The following is a 20784-nucleotide window of genomic DNA, read 5'->3' on the forward strand; positions in this document are numbered from 1 at the left end:
AAAGGGAGAGTCTCCAATTATTCACTATTCATGATTTAGATGTAGTTTTTAGGGAGATGTTCTCTCCTCTCCCTCTTAGGATTAGGATTTAGGATTTTTCTTGCTTTCATGATTGCCCCTTTTTATCAAGTTCAACTTTCCTTTTAATTAATTATTTTCTCAATTTGACTTATGAACTTTTCTATGTTACAGATGACTCTTTTAATTAATGTTATTTGAGGTATCTCAGTTTATTACTACTCTCTTTTATTTATGTTACTGTTGCTTCAAATCTGAAGACAATTTTTATTCCAGTAGATTTACTTTTCCCCTTTTGGTCTTGGTTAAGAAATTAGTAACTCAGGAGTTATCAAACTCAACGTGATCGATAATTGTTATCTTTGCTAATTGAATTGAACTTCAATAATTTCGGTCCTTTCTTAGGAATTGACTAGAACTTGAAGATCAGACTAATTAATCCACTTGATCTTCCTTTGCTTTAGTAAAGGCTAACTAAGTGGGATTAAGATTCAATTCTCATCTCCATTGATAAGGATAACTAGGATAGGACTTCCAATTTCTCATACCTTGCCAAAAGTGTGTTTTACAGTTATTTATTTATTTTACAGTCATTTACTTATTTTAATTGCAATTTAAATTACTTGCTCCCTACTTTCAAAACCCCAATTTACAATCTTCATAACCAATAATAAGAACATACTTCCCTGCAGTTTCTTGAGAAGATGACCCAAGGTTTAAATACTTCGGTTACAATTTATTTAGGGGTTTGTTACTTGTGACAACCAAAACGTTTGTAAGGAAGGTTGATTGCTTGGTTTAGTAACTATACTTGCAACGAGAGTTTACTATAACTTCTAAACCATCAATCTTCCATTCTTCACTTGTCATTAGTGATTCCAAATCAGTAGTCTTCTGAGACTGAAGATTTGCTTGCTGAGATGACTAAAACTGGTGGTTATTGAAATTATTCTGATGGAAATCGCCCTGAGAATTATTATTAAAATTCTGTGGCCTCTGAGGTTGCTCTCGCCACCCTAGATTTGGGTGATTTCTCTATCCCTGATTATAGGTCTTGGAATATGGATCATTATTGGGGTTTCTAGGAGCATTCCCCATGTAATTGACCTGTTCAGAGGAAGATTGAGCATAATCATAATTTTCACCTTGCATAGAGCTACCAGTCATGTCATAAGGGGCCTCTTGAGGTGCATTCTGAGTGTTGACAGCTGAAACCTGCATCCCACTCAATTGTTGAGTAATCAAATTCATCTATTGAGACAGAATTTTATTCTGAGCAAGAAGAGAATCAAAAGCTTCTACTTCCATGACGCCTTTCTTCTGAGGAGTCCAAGAGTTCACAGGATTCCCATTAGATGAGTATAAATGTTGGTTGTTAGCAACTAACTCAATAAGCTCAGTAGTCTCCTCTGGTGTCTTCTTCAGGTGCAATGAACCACCTGCAGAATTATCTAAACACATTTTGGACATTTCACATAAGCCCTCATAAAAGATATCCAGTTGAGTCCATTTAGAAAACATGTCCGGAGGGTATTGCCTAGTCAGTAGCTTGAAGCTCTCCCAGGCTTCATAAAGGGTCTCACCATCTTTTTGCCTGAAGGTCTGAACCTCCACCCTCAGCTTAGTCAGCTTTTGTGGTGGGAAAAATTTAGTCAGGAATCCAGTGACCACCTTATCCCAAGTATCCAGACTATCATTGGGTTGAGAATCTAACCACAACTTTGCTCTATCCTTCACAGCAAATGGGAAGAGCATGAGTTTGTATACCTCAGGATTCACTCCATTAGTCTTCACAGTATCACAAATCTGCCAAAAATTAGAAATAAACTAATTTGGATCTTCCTGAGGGAATCCATGATACTGACAATTTTGTTGCACAAGAGTGACCAGCTATGGCTTCAGCTCAAAGTTGTTTGCAGCTATAGGAGGCACCACAATACTTTTGCCATAAAGATCTGCATTGGGCGCAGTGTATGAGCTAAGCACTCTTCTAGGTTGCTCATTCTCATTCAGATTTGCCATATTGGCATTCACAGCACGATTCTGATCCATGGTGGACTCTGCAGCTTCCCTTTCAAGAGTTTCACTCAGATTTTCACTAGCCTTGTAAAGTCTAGCTTGTTGCAAGCGCTGCCTCAAAGTACTTTTAGGTTCAGGATCAAAATCTGTAAGAGGTTCCTTGTCTCTGTTTCTGCTCATAAACAAACAAAAAACAAGAAAAGTGGGATTCTCTATGTCAGAGTGCAGAGAATTCCCAGTGAGGTAACCTGTATAAAGAAATAAAATAAAATACTAAACAATTAAACTAAGAGATTTTCAAAAATTATTAAAAAAATAAGGCTAGAAATTTTGAAATATATAAAAAAAATTGAACAAGAAAATCAAAATAAAACTAACTAGGTACCACCAAACTTAATTTCAGAAATTAAGGAAGAACAATAGTACTAACTGTTCGAAACTTATAAAGCAAAAATTAAATAAAATTAAACTAAAATGCCTAATCTAAGCAATCAAACAACAAAGAGTTGTCAATCACAGTCAATCCCCGGCAACGACGCCAAAAACTTGGTGCGGAATTTAAAGTCCACAAAATAACCGGTAAGTACACCGGGTCGTACCAAGTAGTACCTCAAGTGAATGAGGGTCAATCTCACGAGGATTGATGGACTAAGCAACAATGGTTAAGTGATTCACTTAGTTAAACAAATAGAAAAGAGTGTTGAGAGTTCAAATGCATCAAACAGTAATTTAGAGAATCAGAAAACAAGCAGTAAATTGAGGTGAAATATATATGGAGAAAACAGTTAAGGTTTTAGAGATATCTATCTTTCGGATTGACTTTTTTTATTAACTATTTTAATCATGCAAGATTCAATTCATGGCAAACTATATGTGACTAAACCCTAATTTCTTAGACCTTTTTAGTCTCCTCTAACTTTCATCAACTGCCAATTTCTTGGTCACTTGATTCCAATTAGAGGGTGAAGTTCAGTTCTAGTTTATATGCCACAAAAACCCTAATTACCCAAATATAAGAGGATTATATGTTACGTATCCCGTTAAGTCCAGATAATTAGAAATTTAGGAGAAATTGTTTTCAAGCTGTTGTTCAAGTAAAGAGCTTTTCCAAGTTATACAAGAACTCAATTAGAACAAGGGTCATACTTCCGTTCCACCCAAATTCATAAGATAAAGAACGAAAACGATTCTTGAAATAGAAATTAGTACATAGAAAAATAATAGTATCAATCTATACAATAGACAGATCTCCTAACCTTAATAGTGGAGGTTTAGCTGCTCATGGTTTAAAGAGAAAACTAGGATTCAGAAAAACTGTAAAGTGCGGAATGAGGTAAAAGAGAAGACATGAGCCCGAAGGGCTGATTCTTTTCCCTTTTATATCTAATCCTAATTAATATAAAAATTTATTTCCTAAAACTAAATAATATCTTTTCCTATTTATAAAAATAAAAGTTTAATCAAAATAAAATAAACTCTACGTGCAGCTTCAATTGGACAAATAGGGACCAAGAAATTTATTAAAGGTGGCACCAAACTTGGGCTGAACTAAGTTTGGCGCCATCACACCCGTATGAAGTCTTCAATGTGTTCCATCATTGGCGTCAAACTTGAAGTATTTCAAGTTTGGCTTTGCTTGAACGCCATGCCTTTCCTGGAGTAGGTGAGTGTGGCGCCAAACTTGGAGAATCCCAAGTTTGGCGCCATTGAGGCCGAATGAAATGGAGGAAAAGGGTATACTATTTTACATTGTTGAAAAGCTCTAGAAGTTAACTTTCCATATCACTGAAATCACGTTAATTAGACCTTTGTAGCTCAAGTTATGTTCATTAGAGTGCAAGGAGGTCAGGGTTGACAGCATCATCCACTTTCTTCCTCTTCGTCTATAAAACTCCGTCAAATCCATCCGAATGCTATCTGAAATAAACAGAATTACACACAAATCAAAGTAGCATTCATAATGGATAATAGTTGTTGTGTGTGAACGCTTCGCGTTTCGTAATACCGCTTTATGCAATTTGAGCTTTTATTCCTTCATCAGGCTTCTAGTAGTACTATTTCCTTCTATATATATAATATGAGTTTTAGAACTATCGTGCCACTTTGTTATCCCTTTCTTTATGGCGCGAGGCAAGGCTTAGGGTAATGGGGTGTTACATTTAGTGGCATCAGAGCGGTTCGTCCTTGTGAGCCTGAGGGATGAATCGATTGTGCTTCATTGCATACTTTGTGTCTTTTTCTTTCATGCTATTTAGGTTATCTATTTGATATATGCATAGCATGCTTATTTGTGAGTGCCTTTTTGAGGTAATTGAAGTACTAGGCTTTTGATATTGAGACTGGTCACCTTGATATTGATTGTTTGGTGTAGATAGGAACCCTAATGGCTACTCACAGACGAGGTCGTACTCGTACACGGGGAGGAACTGAGAATGACCGACTGGCCGACAACCATGCCGAGATCATGGCGGTGATGGCTAACTTGACTAATACCATGGAAGCGAATGCTACTGCAACGTTGCAAGCCGTACAAAGGTTGGGTCAACCGGTGAGAAACGGAAATGAAAACAGAGATGGAAATGGAAATGGAGACAGAAACGGTAATGATGCAGGAGCTGCTCCGATGACCTTGGCTTTGTTTCTAAAAGTTCATCCACCAACTTTCAGAGGATCGACTAACTTTACAAAAGCAGACAATTGGTTCCAAGCTATGGAGCGTGCGTTGCAAGCTCAGCATGTCCCGGCTAACCAATTTGTGGAGTTTGCAGCGTATCAACTTCTAGGGGACGCTCAACATTGGTGGCAAGGAGAATGCCGCTTACTGCAGCTTCAGAATGCTAACATTCCTTGGAATGTTTTCTAGACGGCCTTCTACAAGAAATACTTTTCTAAATCGGTAAGAGAAGCTAAAGAGTTAGAGCTTATGCAACTGAAGCAAGACTCATTGTTAGTAGCAGAATACACAAGCAAATTTGAAGAGATCTGTAGGTTCTCAAGGGTATGTTAGGGAGCCCTTGAGACCTATGAGAGTTGGAAATGTATTAAGTACCAACGAGGTCTCAAGGACATCATTATGACTGCTGTGGCTCCTTTGGAGATTCGAATCTTTTCTGAGTTTATGAACAAGGCAAGGGTGATGGAAGACTGTGCCAAGAAGGTGGCTGAGGGGAGAGAAAATTGTGATTTTACTGACAACTGAGCTCGTGGCAATTACCTTGGACTAGGGGAACAGAACTTCAAGAGAAATGGTGAAGGGAAGCATTCAAGAGCTTACTTCCCTGATATGAGGTGTCTGGAGTGAGGGAACTACCATCTGAATAAGCCATGCCAATTGGGTATGAAACTATGCTACAAGTGTGGTGTACCGGGACATTTGGTTAGAGATTATCCACACCGAGAAACACATGAGGCAGGTTAATCACAACAACAGGGTCGAGGTAATTATGAAGCCGGTAACCAAACCTTAACTTATTTTCAAAGTATAGAATATCATCATTCGTGATATCAGGACTTAGAGATTCGTTAGAGGGACCAATGGAGAAGGAGGCTTTTGATGGATGTGGCTGAGTAATCCGGATTCTTAATGACGATAATCAGAGTGATGTAGCGGAAGGCGAGAGAGAATGTCGACACGGTAGGATAAAGGTGGATGAGATGCTTTAGCGACTTGTTGGATTCATAACGTTGATAGTAGAACACTTCGTGGAGAATATATAACGTGATTCGAATTTTGGGGACAAAATTCCTTATTAGGAGGGGAGCATGTAAGAACCGGCTTAATCGCTTTAATAAAATAATAATTTTTAAGTTCCCGGAGTAGATTCAAAATTTAGAAGTTTTAATTTGAAAATATAAAGGTGAAATTTGATTTCAATGAATTTTTCTGAGTGGGAAAATGTATATTTTGCGAAAGATTTTGTAAAAATGTGTACCGATGCTTAAGCCGGTAGAACCGGCTCTAGTCTGTCCGGTATCGTGTTTTGAGAAAAATAAGATTTTGAAAATTGACTTATTATTTTGAAAGGATAAAAAAATTTTAGAATAAAAAACTGGGCGTTAATCTTAAAGGTTTTGGCCCAAAGTGGGCCAAACGGACCTAAAATGCTAACGAGTTGGACCGGGCCCAAGTTAGACCCAAGGCCCAGTATATATAAGTGAGTTAATGAGCAACTCAGCTCATTTTCACCCTCCAAAAAGAGAGAAACGCAAATTGAGAGAGAGGAGGTGGTGATACTATTCATCATCACCTTCCGGAAGCCATATCTTGAGCTACAGAGCTCCAATTGACGAGCCGTTTGAGGCCACGTGAAGCTCTCGACGAGATCTTCATTTCTATCTAGTTTTTTCTGGTAAGAAATAAAAAATCAAACTCCAGTTTCCTGCCCTAGATTCTGTGCATTTTTTGTTATAGTTTTTTAGTAGATTTTGTAGTTTTGGTTGTTTAGGTGATCTCTAGTAGTGGATAATTATCGGGCCTTATCCTAATCACCATTGGATAAGGTAAGCAACCTTTATATCCTTGTGGTTTGGTGTGGTGCGAGCTTTAGTTAGTAATGCATGGTTATGTTGTATGTATGAAGCTTGTTTTTGGAGTTGGTTGTGCCTTTTGGTTTGGTTTTAGTTGTTTGGAGCTTGGTGGAAGCTGGTTGGAATCAAGTTTGGTATTTGAATATATTGGAAATCGGCCAAGATATGGTTTTGGTTTTCTTTATGTAATATGTAATGTTTCTGGAAACTTAGGCTAGTGGACCTTAGGATAGGATTGAATTGATGGTAATTGTTGGTTATTTTTTTTATTATTGTGGTTGATGATGATTGTTGGGATCTATTTGTGTCGATGAGTATTGATGGTGGGTTGGATTATGTATGAAGCATGTGAATTGTGATGAAAATTTTATGAGTTGTATGTATTGGAGTGTGATTATGATGTTGTTGAGAAAATTGATGATTGGTGTTGTTGATGAGAATTGATAGATGTAGTGGTGGTGTTATGTGGAATGAATTCGAATAATAATGATGATTATATGATTTGATGATGAATAATTATAATTGGGTATATAGCTTGTATATGGAATAATGTTACTGTAATTGGGCTTAGTGAATGAATTGAGGAATGGGAGCGATTTGGGTATTTTAGTAGTGATATGTGTTAGATTCGTGGTGGGAAAATTTGGAAGAGAATGAGTGATTTGGTATGAAAATGATGAAAATGTGAATTTTAGGTTGTGGAATGAATTGGAGGATATGTGAATATGATCTAGGTACATTAGGATTGTTTTGAATATGGAATAAGTAATTTTGGATTAAGAGTTGGTCAAAATTGAGGTTTAGAGATTTTTGGTAAAAATGGATTTTTGGTGAACTTTGACATATCATATCTTAAGCTACGGTTTTTGAAATTGAATGATTCTTGTATCATATTAAATATAATTTAAAGAGCTTTAAAATGGTATAGACTTTGTAGAAATCAGAATTTTGTAAATAAAGATATGATCGTCGGAACTTGTTGCCAGAAATCTGAAATCTGTGATGTTGCAGAATTTGTGATTTCTGGTTTGTGTGCGCACGCACACTGCTGTGCGCGTGCTCTGAACAGTGGCTACACTTTGACTTGTGCGTACGGACAACCTTGTGCCCACGCACACCCTGTGATTTTCAGAAAATGTGCGTACGCACATACTGGTGCGCACGCACACACAGGGAGATGCACTCTGTTGAGAGCGCTAGCACACTTTGGTGCGCACACACAAGCTGGAAAAACTCTTCTGGGCGTGCATACGCACAACTATATGCGTACGCACACTACCCTATTTTTCAAAGAAAACCTTGTTTTTAACTGTTTTACCTTCCCGGCAAGCTTGTAAACTTTCGTAACGCTTATTTAGGATGTCTTAACTTGTTTTTAGGCTTTGGAACATAGAGACTACCCCAAGTGAGGTTAACTAGATATTTTCTGCTAATAAGTTAGAAGACGGAGGTTTAAGTTGCTGGTGGACATGGAGATGAACTAGTTGGGTATCTGACGGCGTGCTATATTGATGATGAACTTGTGATATTAAGGATGGATGATGAGTTTAAGACTTGGAAATGAATGGTGATGGTTAATGGAATGAGTATGAGCGGAAGTGTGCTATGAGTAGTGGCCTCTGAGATTGAATATGTAATTACGATATACATTATTCTCTGTCGTAAGGGATGTGACAGTCTCCCGCCTACGTTCGGATGTGAGGGTCGAAGCTGGTCTTCTCACTCATATTTATCGCTCAAGAAGAAGGTGGTAAGGCACTCTCCCTCGGAATGTTTCCCTCTGAAAGGAGAAGGTGGTAGGGCACTCATCCCTCGGAATTATTCCTCCTAAGTATGCGCAACAGAGAGACTAATCCGGGAGTTACGGTCCGGATTTTCTATCGGGTTTGGCACGATAACTGACATGTGATATCACAGCCAATAGGACAGGCGATCATCATATGCATCTCTTATGTTCTTGTTTGCTTTGATTACTTGTGGTTTGCTAGTGCACGAAATTGTGATCCTTAACAACGGCGCCAACAACTTTGTGCTCGGAACGTAATTCACACACTTTGTCACAAATTCGCACAACTAACCAGCAAGTGCACTGGGTCGTCCAAGTAATAAACCTTACGTGAGTAAGGGTCGATCCCACGGAGATTGTCGGCTTGAAGCAAGCTATGGTCACCTTGTAAATCTCAGTCTGGCGGATTAAAATGGTTATAGAGTTTTAATAATTAAAAGATAAATAAAACATAAAATAAAGATAGAGGTACTTATGTAATTCATTGGTGAGAATTTCAGATAAGCGTATAGAGATGCTTTCGTTCCTCCTGAACCTCTGCTTTCCTGCTATCTTCATCCAATCATTCCCACTCCTTTCTATGGCAAGCTTTGTATAGGGCATCACCGTTATCAATGGCTACTTCCCATCCTCTCAGTGAAAATGGTCCAAGATGCGCTGTCACTACATGGCTATTCATTTGTTGGTTCTCGATCATACTGGAATAGGATTCAGTAATCCTTTTGCGTCTGTCACTACGCCCAGCACTCGCGAGTTTGAAGCTCGTCACAGCCATCCCTTCCCGGATCCTACTCGGATTACCACAGACAAGGTTTAGACTTTTTGGACCTCAAGAATGGCCGCCAATAGTTTTAGCCTATACCACGAAAACTCTGATCTCATGATCAGAAGGCTAAGAGATACACATTCAAGCTTGTTTGCATGTAGAACGGAAGTGTTTGTCAGGCACGCGTTCATGAGTGAAAATGATGATGAGCGTCACATAATCATCGCATTCATCATGTTCTTGTGTGTGGATGAATATCTTAGAGAAGAAATAAGCTTGAATTGAATAGAAAAACAATAGTACTTTGCATTAATTCATGAGGAACAGCAGAGCTCCACACCTTAGTCTATGGTGTGTAGAAACTCTACCGTTGAAAATACATAAGAACAAGGTCTAGGCATGGCCGAATAGCCAGCCTCCCAAAGAGGGTTATGAATTCAAAATTAGGGAAAAAGACCCCCAGTACAATAGTAAAAAGTTCTACTTATACTAAACTAGTTACTAGGGTTACAAAAATGAGTAAATGATGTAGAAATCCACTTCCGGGGCCCACTTGGTGTGTGCTTGGGCTGAGCATTGAAGCTTTCACGTGTAGAGGTCTTCCTTGGAGTTAAACACTAGTTTGTAACCTGTTTCTGGCATTTAACTCTGCTTTGCAACCTGTTTCTCGCATTTAACTCCAGAATAGGACAGAGAGCTGGCGTTGAACGCCAGTTTGTGTCATCTAAACTCGGACAAAGTATGGACTATTATATATTTCTGGAAAGCCCTGGATGTCTACTTTCCAACGCAATTGGGAGCACACCATTTGGATTTCTGTAGCTCCAGAAAATCCACTTTGAGTACAGAGAGGTCAGAATCCAACAGCATCTGCATTCCTTCTTCAACCTCTGAATCTGATTTTTGCTCAAGTCCCTCAATTTCAGCTAGAAATTACCTAAAATCACAGAAAAACACACAAACTCATAGTAAAGTCCAGAAATATGATTTTTATTTAAAAACTAATAAAAATATACTAAAAACTAACTAAATCATACTAAAAACTATGTAAAAATAATGCCAAAAAGCGTATAAATTATCCGCTCATCACAACACCAAACTTAAATTATTGTTTGTCCCCAAGCAACTGAAAATCAAATAGGATAAAAAGAAGAGAATATACTATAAATTCCAAAATATCAATGAAACTTAGCTCCAATCAGATGAGCGGGACTAGTAGCTTTTTGCCTCTTGAATAGTTTTGGCATCTCACTTTATCCATTGAAATTCAGAATGATTGGCATCTATAGGAACTTAGAATTTAGATAGTGTTATTGATTCTCCTAGTTCAGTATGTTGATTCTTGAACACAGCTACTTTATGAGTCTTGGCTGTGGCCCTAAGCACTTTGTTTTCCAGTATTACCACTGGATACATAAATGCCACAGACACATAACTGGGTGAACCTTTTCAGATTGTGACTCAGCTTTGCTAAAGTCCCCAATTAGAGGTGTCCAGGGTTCTTAAGCACACTCTTTTTTTTTTTTTGCTTTGGACCTTGACTTTAACCGCTCAGTCTCAAGTTTTCACTTGACACCTTCACGCCACAAGCACATGGTTAGGGACAGCTTGGTTTAGCCGCTTAAGCCAGGATTTTATTCCTTTAGGCCCTCCTATCCACTGATGCTCAAAGCCTTGGATCCTTTTTATTACCCTTGCCTTTTGGTTTTAAGGGCTATTGGCTTTTTGCTCTTGCCTTTGGTTTAAAGAGCTTTTGGCTTTTTCTGCTTGCTTTTTCTTTTTCTTTCTTTCTTTTCGCCATTTTTCTTTTTTTTTTTTTCGCAAGCTTTTGTATTCACTGCTTTTTCTTGCTTCAAGAATCAATTTTAGGATTTTTCAGATTATCAACAACATTTCTCCTTTTTCATCATTCTTTCAAGAGCCAACATATTTAACATTCATAAACCACAATATCAAAAGACATATGCACTGTTCAAGCATTCATTCAGAAAACAAAAAGTATTGTCACCACATCAAAATAATTAAACTAGTTTCAAGGATGAATTCGAAACCATGTACTTCTTGTTCTTTTGTAATTAAAACAGTTTTCATTTAAGAGAGGTGATGGATTCATAGGACATTCATAGCTTTAAGACATAGACATTTAAACACTAATGATCATATAGTAAAGACACAAACATAAATAAAAGATAAGGCTCAAAAACCGAAAAACAGGAAAATAAGAACAAGAAGATTAAGGAACGGGTCCACCTTAGTGAAGGTGGCGTCTTCCTCTTCTTGAAGAACCAATGGTGCTCTTGAGCTCCTCTATGTCTCTTCCTTGTCTTTGTTGCTCCTCCCTCATAGCTCTTTGATCTTCTCTAATCTCATGAAAGATGATGGAGTGCTCTTGGTGCTCCATCCTTAGTTGTCCCATGTTGGAACTTAATTCTCCTAGGGAGGTGTTGATTTGCTCCCAATAGTTTTGTGGAGGAAAGTGCATCTCCTGAGGTATCTCAGGGATTTCATGGTGAGGAACTTCCTCATGCTCTTGTTGAGGTCTATGATTGGGCTCTCTTGTTTGCTCCATCCTTTTCTTAGTGATGGGCTTTTGAGATGAATCTCTCCATCTCCCATGACTCGGAGATGGAAGCAATTGCCTTCCCTTTCCTCTTTCTAGAGGTTTCTCTGGCCTTAGATGCCATAAATAGTTATGGAAAAATAAAAGCAACGCTTTTACCACACCAAACTTAGAAGGTTTGCTCGTCCTCGAGCAAAAGAAGAAAGAAAGTAGTAGAAGAAGAAGAAGATGGAGGTGTGTGAATGGTTCGGCCAAGGGGGTTTTAGGTGGTTATGATGTGTGAAAAGGAAGGAGTGATGGTTTGAATTTGAGTGGGTGTGTGTAGGTGGGTTGTATGATGGTTTTGGAGGAGTAATAGAGGTGATTGGTGGAGGTTATTTTGGGGAAGAGTGTTATGAAAAGGTGTGAGGAGGAGAGGACAATAGGTGTGGTAGGTGGGGATCCTGTGGGGTCTACAGATCCAGTGGGTCAAGGACTTAGCATCCCTTCTCCAATTAGGCGTGCAAAACGCCCTCAGAGTGTATGTCTGGCGTTAAACGCCAGCTTGCTGCTTGTTTCTGGCGTTTAACGCCACTTCCATGCTCTGTTCTGGCGTTAAATGCCAGTCTGGTGCTTGTTTCTGGCGTTTAACGCCAGCTTGATGCTTCTTTCTGGCATTAAACGGCAGTTTGATGCTTCTTACTGGCGTTTAAACGCCAGTAAGTTCTTCCTCCAGGGTGAGCTATTTTTAATGCTGCTTTTCATTGTTTTTGATTTTTCAGTAGTTTTTATGACTCCACATGATCATCAACCTAAAAAAAACATAAAATAATAATAGAAAATAAATAGATATAATTAAATAACATTGGATTGACTCCCAACAAGCACTTCTTTAATGTCAATAGCTTGACAGTGACCTCTCATGGAGCCTCACAGATGTTCAGAGCATTGTTGGAACCTCCCAATACCAAACTTAGAGTTTGAATGTGGGGGTTCAACACCAAACTTAGAGTTTGACTATGGGGCTTTGGTTGACTCTGCAGTGAGAGAAGCTTTTCATGCTTCCTCTCCATGGTTACAGAAGGAGATCCTTGAGTTTTAAACACAAGGTTGTCTTCATTCAGTTGGAGGACCAATTTTCCTCTGTCCACATCAATCACATCTTTTGCTGTGGCTAGGAAGGGTCTTCCAAGGATGATGGATTCATCTTCATCCTTTCCAGTGTCTAGGATTATGAAATCAGCAGGGATGTAAAGGCCTTCAACCTTTACTAACACGTCCTCTACTTGTCCATAAGCCTATTTTCTTGAGTTATCTGCCATCTCTAAAGAGATTCTGGCAGCTTGCACCTCAAAGATCCCAAGTTTCTCTATTACAGAGAGTGGCATTAAGTTTATTCCTGATCCCAGGTCACACAGAGCCTTCTTAAAGGTCATGGTACCTATGTTACAGGGAATTAAGAATTTACCAGGATCCTGTTTCTTTTGAGGTAATTTCTGCCTATCCAATGCATTTAGTTCATTGGTGAGCAAGGGAGGTTCATCTTCCCAAGTCTCATTACCAAATAATTTGGCATTCAGCTTCATGATTGCACCAAGGTATTTAGCAACTTGCTCTTCAGTAATGTCTTCATCCTCTTCAGAGGATGAATACTCATCAGAGCTCATGAAGGGCAAAAGGAGGTTCAATAGAATCTCTATGGTCTCTAGATGAGCCTCAGATTCCTTTGGTTCCTCAAAGGGAAACTCCTTATTGGTCAGTGAACGTCCCAGGAGGTCTTCCTCACTAGGATTCACGTCCTTCCCCTCCTCTTTGGGTTCGTCCACACCAAGTAAGGTAATGGCCTTGCACTCTCTTTTTGGATTATCTTCTGTATTGCTTGGGAGAGTACTAGGAGGAGTTTCAGTGACCCTTTTACTCAGCTGGCCCACTTGTGCCTCCAAATTTCTAATGGAGGACCTTGTTTCATTCATGAAACTTAAAGTGGCCTTAGATATATCAGAGACTATATTTGCTAAGCTAGATGGATTCTGCTCAGAATTCTCTGTCTATTGCTGAGTGGATGATGGAAAAGGCTTGCTATTGCTAAACCTGTTTCTTCCACCATTATTAAATCCTTGTTGAGGCTTTTGTTGATCCTTCCATGAGAAATTTGGATGATTTCTCCATGAGGGATTCTAGGTATTCCCATAGGGTTCCCCCATGTAATTCACCTCTGCTATTGCAGGGTTCTCAGAATCATAAGCTTCTTCTTCAGAAGATGCCTCTTGAGTACTGTTGGATGCAGCTTGCAATCCATTCAGACTCTGAGAAATCATATTGACTTGCTGAGTTAATATTTTGTTCTGAGCCAATATGGCATTCAGAGTATCAATTTCAAGAACTCCCTTCCTCTGAGGCGTCCCATTACTCACAAGATTCGTTTTAGAAGTGTACATGAACTGGTTATTTGTAACCATGTCAATGAGTTCCTGAGCTTCTGCATGCATTTTCTTTAGGTGAATGGATCCACCTGCAGAATGGTCCAATGAAATCTTTGATAACTCAGACAGACCATCATAGAATATATCCAGGATGGTCCATTTTGAAAGCATGTCAGAAGGACACTTTTTGGTCAGTTGCTTATATCTCTCCCAAGCTTCATAGAGGGATTCACCTTCTTTCTGTTTGAAGGTTTGAACATCCACTCTAAGCTTGCTAAGCTTTTGAGGAGGAAAGAACTTGGCTAAGAAAGCCGTGACCAGCTTATCCCAAGAGTTCAGGCTATCTTTAGGTTGAGAGTCCAACCATATTCTAGCTCTGTCTCTTACAGCAAACGGAAAAAGCATAAGCCTGTAGACCTCAGGATCAACCCCATTGGTCTTAACCGTATCACAGATCTGCAAGAATTCAGTTAAGAACTGAAAAGGATCTTCTGATGGAAGTCTATGAAACTTGCAGTTCTGTTGCATCAGAGAAACTAATTGAGGTTTAAGCTCAAAATTGTTTGCTCCAATGGCAGAGATTGAGATGCTTCTTCCATGTAAATTTGAATTTGGTGCAGTAAAGTCACCAAGCATCTTCCTTGCATTGTTATTATTTTCGGCCATGTCTCCTTCTTTTTCAAAAATTTCTGTCAGATTTTCTCCAGAGAGTTGTGCTTTAGCTTCCCTTAGCTTCCTCTTCAGAGTCTTTTTAGGTTCAGGATCAGCTTCAACAAGAATATTCTTATCCTTGTTTCTGCTCATATGAAAAAGAAGAAAACAGAAAAGAAAAGGAATCCTCTATGTCACAGTATAGAGATTCCTTTATGTGAGTAGAAGAAGAAAAGAAATTCGAACACAGAAAGAGGGAGAGGGTTCGAATTTTTAAGAAGAAGAGAAGTATTAGTAGATAAATAAATAATTAGAAGTATGTGAGAGAGAAGAATTTTTGAAAATATTTGAAAAGAAAAGAAAAATATTTTTGTTTTTAATTTAAAATTATAATTAAAATTCAAAAATTAAGAAAGGAAAATAAAATTAAATCAAACTAAAATTTAAAACAAATAGTTAATTAAAAAAGAATTTTGAAAAAGAGGAAGGTGATTTTCAAAAATTAGAGAGAGAAAATTAGTTAGGTAGTTTTGAAAAAGATGAGAATCAAACAAAAAGATAAGATTAATTGAAAAAGATTCTAAAATCAACTTTGAAAAGATAATAAGTTAGAAAATATTTTGAAATTGATTTTGAAAAAGAAATTTAAAAAGATTTGATTTTTGAAATTAAAGTTGATTACTTGACTAACAAGAAACAAAAAGATATGATTTTAAAATTTAAAGATTGAACCTTTCTTAATAGGCAAGTAACAAACTTTAAAATTTTTGAATCAATCACATTAATTGTTAGTAAAGATTTTGAAATTATGAAACAAAATAAGAAAAAGATTTTTGAAAATCAATTTGAAATTTTCGAAAATCATAAAAGAAAAATGAAAAAGATTTTATTTTTGAAAAAGAATTGAAAAAGATAGGATTTTTAAATTAAAAATTTGATTTGACTTATAAAAAACAACTAAATTTAAAAACTTTTTGACTAACTCAAACCAGATTTTCAAAAATTTATGAGAAGAAGAGAAGGAAAAGATATTTTTTTTATTTTTGAATTTTAATGAAGAAAGAGAAAAACAACCCAGAGACTCAAAACATGAAAATTATGAATCAAAACACATGATGCATGCAAGAATACTATGAATGTCAAGATGAACACCAAGAACACTTTGAATGTCAAGATGAGCATCAAGAACATGTTTTTGAAAAATTTTTAAGAAAAGGAAAACATGCAAGACACCAAACTTAAAAAGTTTTAATGTTGAGACATTAACAAATTGAAAATGCATATGAAAAACAAGAAAAGACACAAAACAAGAAATTTTAAAGATCAAACAAGAAGACTTACCAAGAACAACTTGAAGATCTAAAGAATGCAACGCATGAATTTTCAAAAAATGCAAGAAAGAGATAAAGATGCAATTGACACTAAACTTATGACTTGACACTAGATTCAAGCAAGAAACATCAAATTATTTTTGGTTTTATAATTTTATTAATTTTTTTGGATTTTTTTTCAAAAATTCTTTTGAAAAGGAAAATAAGGATTTCAAAATTTTTAATAGGAATTCCAGGAATCTTGCAATGTTAGTCTAAAACTCCGGTCCAGGAATTAGACATGGCTCACTAGGCAGCCAAGCTTTCAGTGAAAGTTCCGGTCCAAAACACTAGACATGGCCAATGGCTAGCCAAGCTTTAGCAGATACCAATCAGACATACAACAGCTGATACTTCATTCAACTTGCTTCTGTGCTGATGAGTGGAAGCCTCGGTCCAAAAGAGTTAGACATGGCTTTACAGCCAGCCAGGCTTCAACATGTTTCATGAAACTCTAGAATTCCTTCTTAAAAATTCTGAAGAACATAAATTAATTTTTTTGGAAAATATTTTTTTTTTGAAATATATATATATATATATATATATATATATATATTGTATTTTTTTTCGAAAATTATATTGGAAAAACGAAAAGAAGAATTTTTTTTTTGTATTTTTCGATAATAAGAAATAAAAAGCTTAAAAATAAAATAAAATTACCTAATCTGAGCAACAAGATGAACCGCCAGTTGTCCAAACTCGAACAATCCCCAGCAACGGCGCCAAAAACTTGGTGCACGAAATTGTGATCCTTAACAACGGCGCCAACAACTTGGTGCTCGGAACGTAATTCACACACTTTGTCACAACTTCGCACAACTAACCAGCAAGTGCACTGGGTCGTCCAAGTAATAAACCTTACGTGAGTAAGGGTCGATCCCACGGAGATTGTCGGCTTGAAGCAAGCTATGGTCACCTTGTAAATCTCAGTCAGGCGGATTAAAATGGTTATAGAGTTTTAATAATTAAAAGATAAATAAAACATAAAATAAAGATAGAGGTACTTATGTAATTCATTGGTGAGAATTTCAGATAAGCGTATAGAGATGCTTTCGTTCCTCCTAAACCTCTGGTTTTCTACTGTCTTCATCCAATCATTCCCACTCCTTTCTATGGCAAGCTTTGTATAGGGCATCACCGTTGTCAATGGCTACTTCCCATCCTCTTAGTGAAAATGGTCCAAGATGCACTGTCACCGCACGGCTATTCATCTGTCGGTTCTCGATCATATTGGAATAGGATTCAGTAATCCTTTTGCGTCTGTCACTACGCCCAGCACTCGCGAGTTTGAAGTTCGTCATAGCCATCCCTTCCCGGATCCTACTCGGAATACCACATACAAAGTTTAGACTTTCCGGACCTCAAGAATGGCTGCCAATAGTTCTAGCCTATACCACGAAGACTCTGATCTCACGATCAGAAGGCTAAGAGATACACATTCAAGCTTGTTTGCATGTAGAACAGAAGTGTTTTTCAGGCACGCGTTCATGAGTGAGAATGATGATGAGCGTCACATAATCATCGCATTCATCATGTTCTTGTGTGCAAATGAATATCTTAGAGAAGAAATAGGCTTGAATTGAATAGAAAAACAATAGTACTTTGCATTAATTCATGAGGAACAACAGAGCTCCACACCTTAGTCTATGGTGTGTAGAAACTCTACCGTTGAAAATACATAAGAACAAGGTCTAGGCATGGCCAAATGGCCAGCCTCCCAAAGAGGGTTATGAATTCGAAATTAGGGAAAAAGACCCCCAGTACAATAGTAAAAAGTTCTACTTATACTAAACTAGTTACTAGGGTTACAGAAATGAGTAAATAATGCAGAAATCCACTTTCGGGGCCCACTTGGTGTGTGCTTGGGCTGAGCATTGAAGCTTTCACGTGTAGAGGTCTTCCTTGGATTTAAACACTAGTTTGTAACCTATTTCTGGCGTTTAACTCTGCTTTGCAACCTGTTTCTGGCGTTTAACTCCAGAATAGGGCAGAGAGCTGGCATTGAACGCCAGTTTGCGTCGTCTAAACTCGGGCAAAGTATGGACTATTATATATTTCTTGAAATCCACTTTGAGTACAGAGAGGTTAGAATCCAACAGCATCTGCAGTCCTTCTTCAACCTCTGAATCTGATTTTTGCTCAAGTCCCTCAATTTCAGCCAGAAATTACCTGAAATCACAGAAAAACACACAAACTCATAGTAAAGTCCAGAAATGTGATTTTTATTTAAAAAATAATAAAAATATACTAAAAACTAACTAAATCATACTAAAAACTATGTAAAAATAATGCCAAAAAGTGTATAAATTATCCGCTCATCATTTGCCTAAATGTATAACATGCTTACTTGCTTATTGCATTACTCGCTATATTTGAATATTAACTGTGTATTACTTGCTTGCATTATCTATGATTGTCTGGTGCTGAGGAGGTTAGGTAGGCAGTGGCGATGGGATCGCACGGAGGGTAGGTTGGCGAAGGCTGTGGGATACAGTGGTGTGACTAGTTTTAGTTAGAAATCCCCTAAGTTTAGATAACCTTGTTTTAAAGGTTTATGGTTTAAGTCATTTATTTTGTTAAGACTTGAATATCTGTTTAGTGTGAAGTTCTAGGATTGCCTTCGGCGTCCCGGAACTTTACATCTTATATATTGAGCACTGTTACCATACTGAGAATCTCTGGTTCTCTTTCTATACTTTGTTATTGTTTTTCAGATGTAGGTCGTAACCCACTTCGGTGAGTTGCGAGATGGTGACAGAAAAGAGTATGATTTCTTCCTTGTTTATTTCTGTTTTGTTTTATTGTAATACTTTCTCTCACTTTTGTATTTTAGACTTTATGGCCTTAGAGGCTTGATTTGAGAGATAAGTTGTATAAGCTGTTTTAAAACTTCAAACTCTATTGTATTCAGTTTGACTAGAAGGCCTAAACTCCGCAGGCTGTGACTAGTTCTCTTTTCGTGTATATATATATTGTTCTTGTATGGATACCTGGAGGGAGAGCTCAGTCTCTGGGAGTCGACGCTGAGCTATTGCCTTCGGTGCCGACCTTTAAGTCTTGTGATAATCCAAGCTTCACTCCGAGAGGGTGTCCAATCGCGTAGAGCTTTGAGCAAGAAACAGGGGGGAGTGTACCTGCAAGGGCACTCCGAGGCTTAAGTTAGTATTGAGTAAAAAAGGTGTAAACACGCAAAATTTTGAGTTTAAGGGAAATTTTTCTCAAGTGTTATCAACCAAAACATGAGTAAAAAAGGTGAGTTTCTCTTGGTTATTTTTGGTTTTTCTGCTTAACCGTTTTCTCTTCTTCTCCTTTTCTGCTTTTGATTTTTCAATGGCTTATGAGAAAGAAACGAAAGGGGAGGTAGATTGGTCTTATGACTGGGTGAATAATGATGTATGGGATCGTGTCTCTCTGTTTTTGGATGTTGGTGCTGTGAATGAGATAGATAAGTTAAAGGTTGTTAGGGTTAATTCTGGGGTTCGATTGGAGCTGTTACCCTGTACTGTTGATGATAGGGTTTTTCATAGAGGGGAGGGTTTTGAGCATTTCTTTATGTATAGCTGTGTTTCGGAGGAACTAAGGGTGAGAATCCCTTTCAGTGATTTTGAGTGTAAGGTTCTAAAGCAGTTAAACTGTGCGCCTTCACAACTTCACCCCAATGGTTGGGCTTTCCTTCGGGCGTTTGAGATTCTGATGGAGTTTTTGGAAGAAAATCCATCAGTGGAGCTGTTCTTCTCATTGTTTCAGGCGAAGGGTGTTTGAAAGGGTGGTTGGGTAAATTTGAACAGCTCTCTTGGGTTTGGTGTGTTTAAGCTATACAAATCATCTTTTAAGAACTTTAAAGAAATATACCTTAAGGTAAGTAGCTGCGAGGATGACTTTCCGTTTTATGTGGATGGGCATTTTGGGGAAAGATTTCCTCTCTGGTGGTGTTCAGAGCCTCAGAACATTTTAGGGCCTGAATCTATAAGTCCAAAAGATGAGTGCATGATCGAGTTTTTGACCGAGGTTGTTGATCGGCAGGAATTAATTTCTGTTTATGATCTGCTGCAATGGGAGGAAAATAAGGCTGCTGTTGTGGAATATTTGGGTAAGATTTTGAGTTGTGGATGTTGTATCATATCTGAGGTTTTTTGAACAGGTTTTGTTTTTCGTGTTTTTCAGGTGGTAAGTACCCAGGTGTATCTGCAGCGAGTTTGAGGTCTCGGGTGAAGAGCAAAGGTTTGGATAAAGAGGTATCCTCGTCCAAGGCAGAGAAGGTCGGTGTTAGCGAGGTTGATCAGCCAAGGCAGGGGAGGAGGAAAGTTATTACTAAGAAGAGAAAAGGTGATGTGGTGGATTTGTCTGACGTTTCTGGTGATGAGAAGGATGATGTTCTGATGGAAGAGGTTCATAGGTTTTGTGATAACCAGAAAAAGTTGCATGGTTTTGTTGAGCGGAGTGAGGGGTCGTCGCTCTGGGGGAAAGATCATCCTTTCATGATTACTGCGGATGAGGTATGCCAGACCTCGTCTGATGTTAGTTTGGCGGAAGAGGTAGGGGATGTGGCGATTGACCAATATATACAGGTAATTTTTGTTTTTGAGGTAAAAAGTTTTATTTGTGTCTTTGTTTTGGAGAAAAGTAATGTGTTAATGTTTGATCCTCAGGTGGTGGGTTTGCGGCTGGCGAGTTTGGGACGGAGT

The 20784-nt window shown here is 37.9% G+C and overlaps 1 non-coding gene across 1 annotated transcript; it reads left to right on the forward strand.

Moving 5' to 3' along the window:
* The first annotated feature begins 14243 nt into the window (after positions 1–14243).
* LOC112767540 (small nucleolar RNA R71) lies at positions 14244–14351 on the forward strand. The gene has a single exon (XR_003184983.1). It is a non-coding gene; the product is annotated as a small nucleolar RNA R71 (small nucleolar RNA).
* The last annotated feature ends 6433 nt before the right edge of the window (positions 14352–20784 follow it).

Source organism: Arachis hypogaea, chromosome 17 (genome assembly GCF_003086295.3).
Source record: "Arachis hypogaea cultivar Tifrunner chromosome 17, arahy.Tifrunner.gnm2.J5K5, whole genome shotgun sequence".
Lineage (NCBI taxonomy): Eukaryota > Viridiplantae > Streptophyta > Magnoliopsida > Fabales > Fabaceae > Arachis > Arachis hypogaea.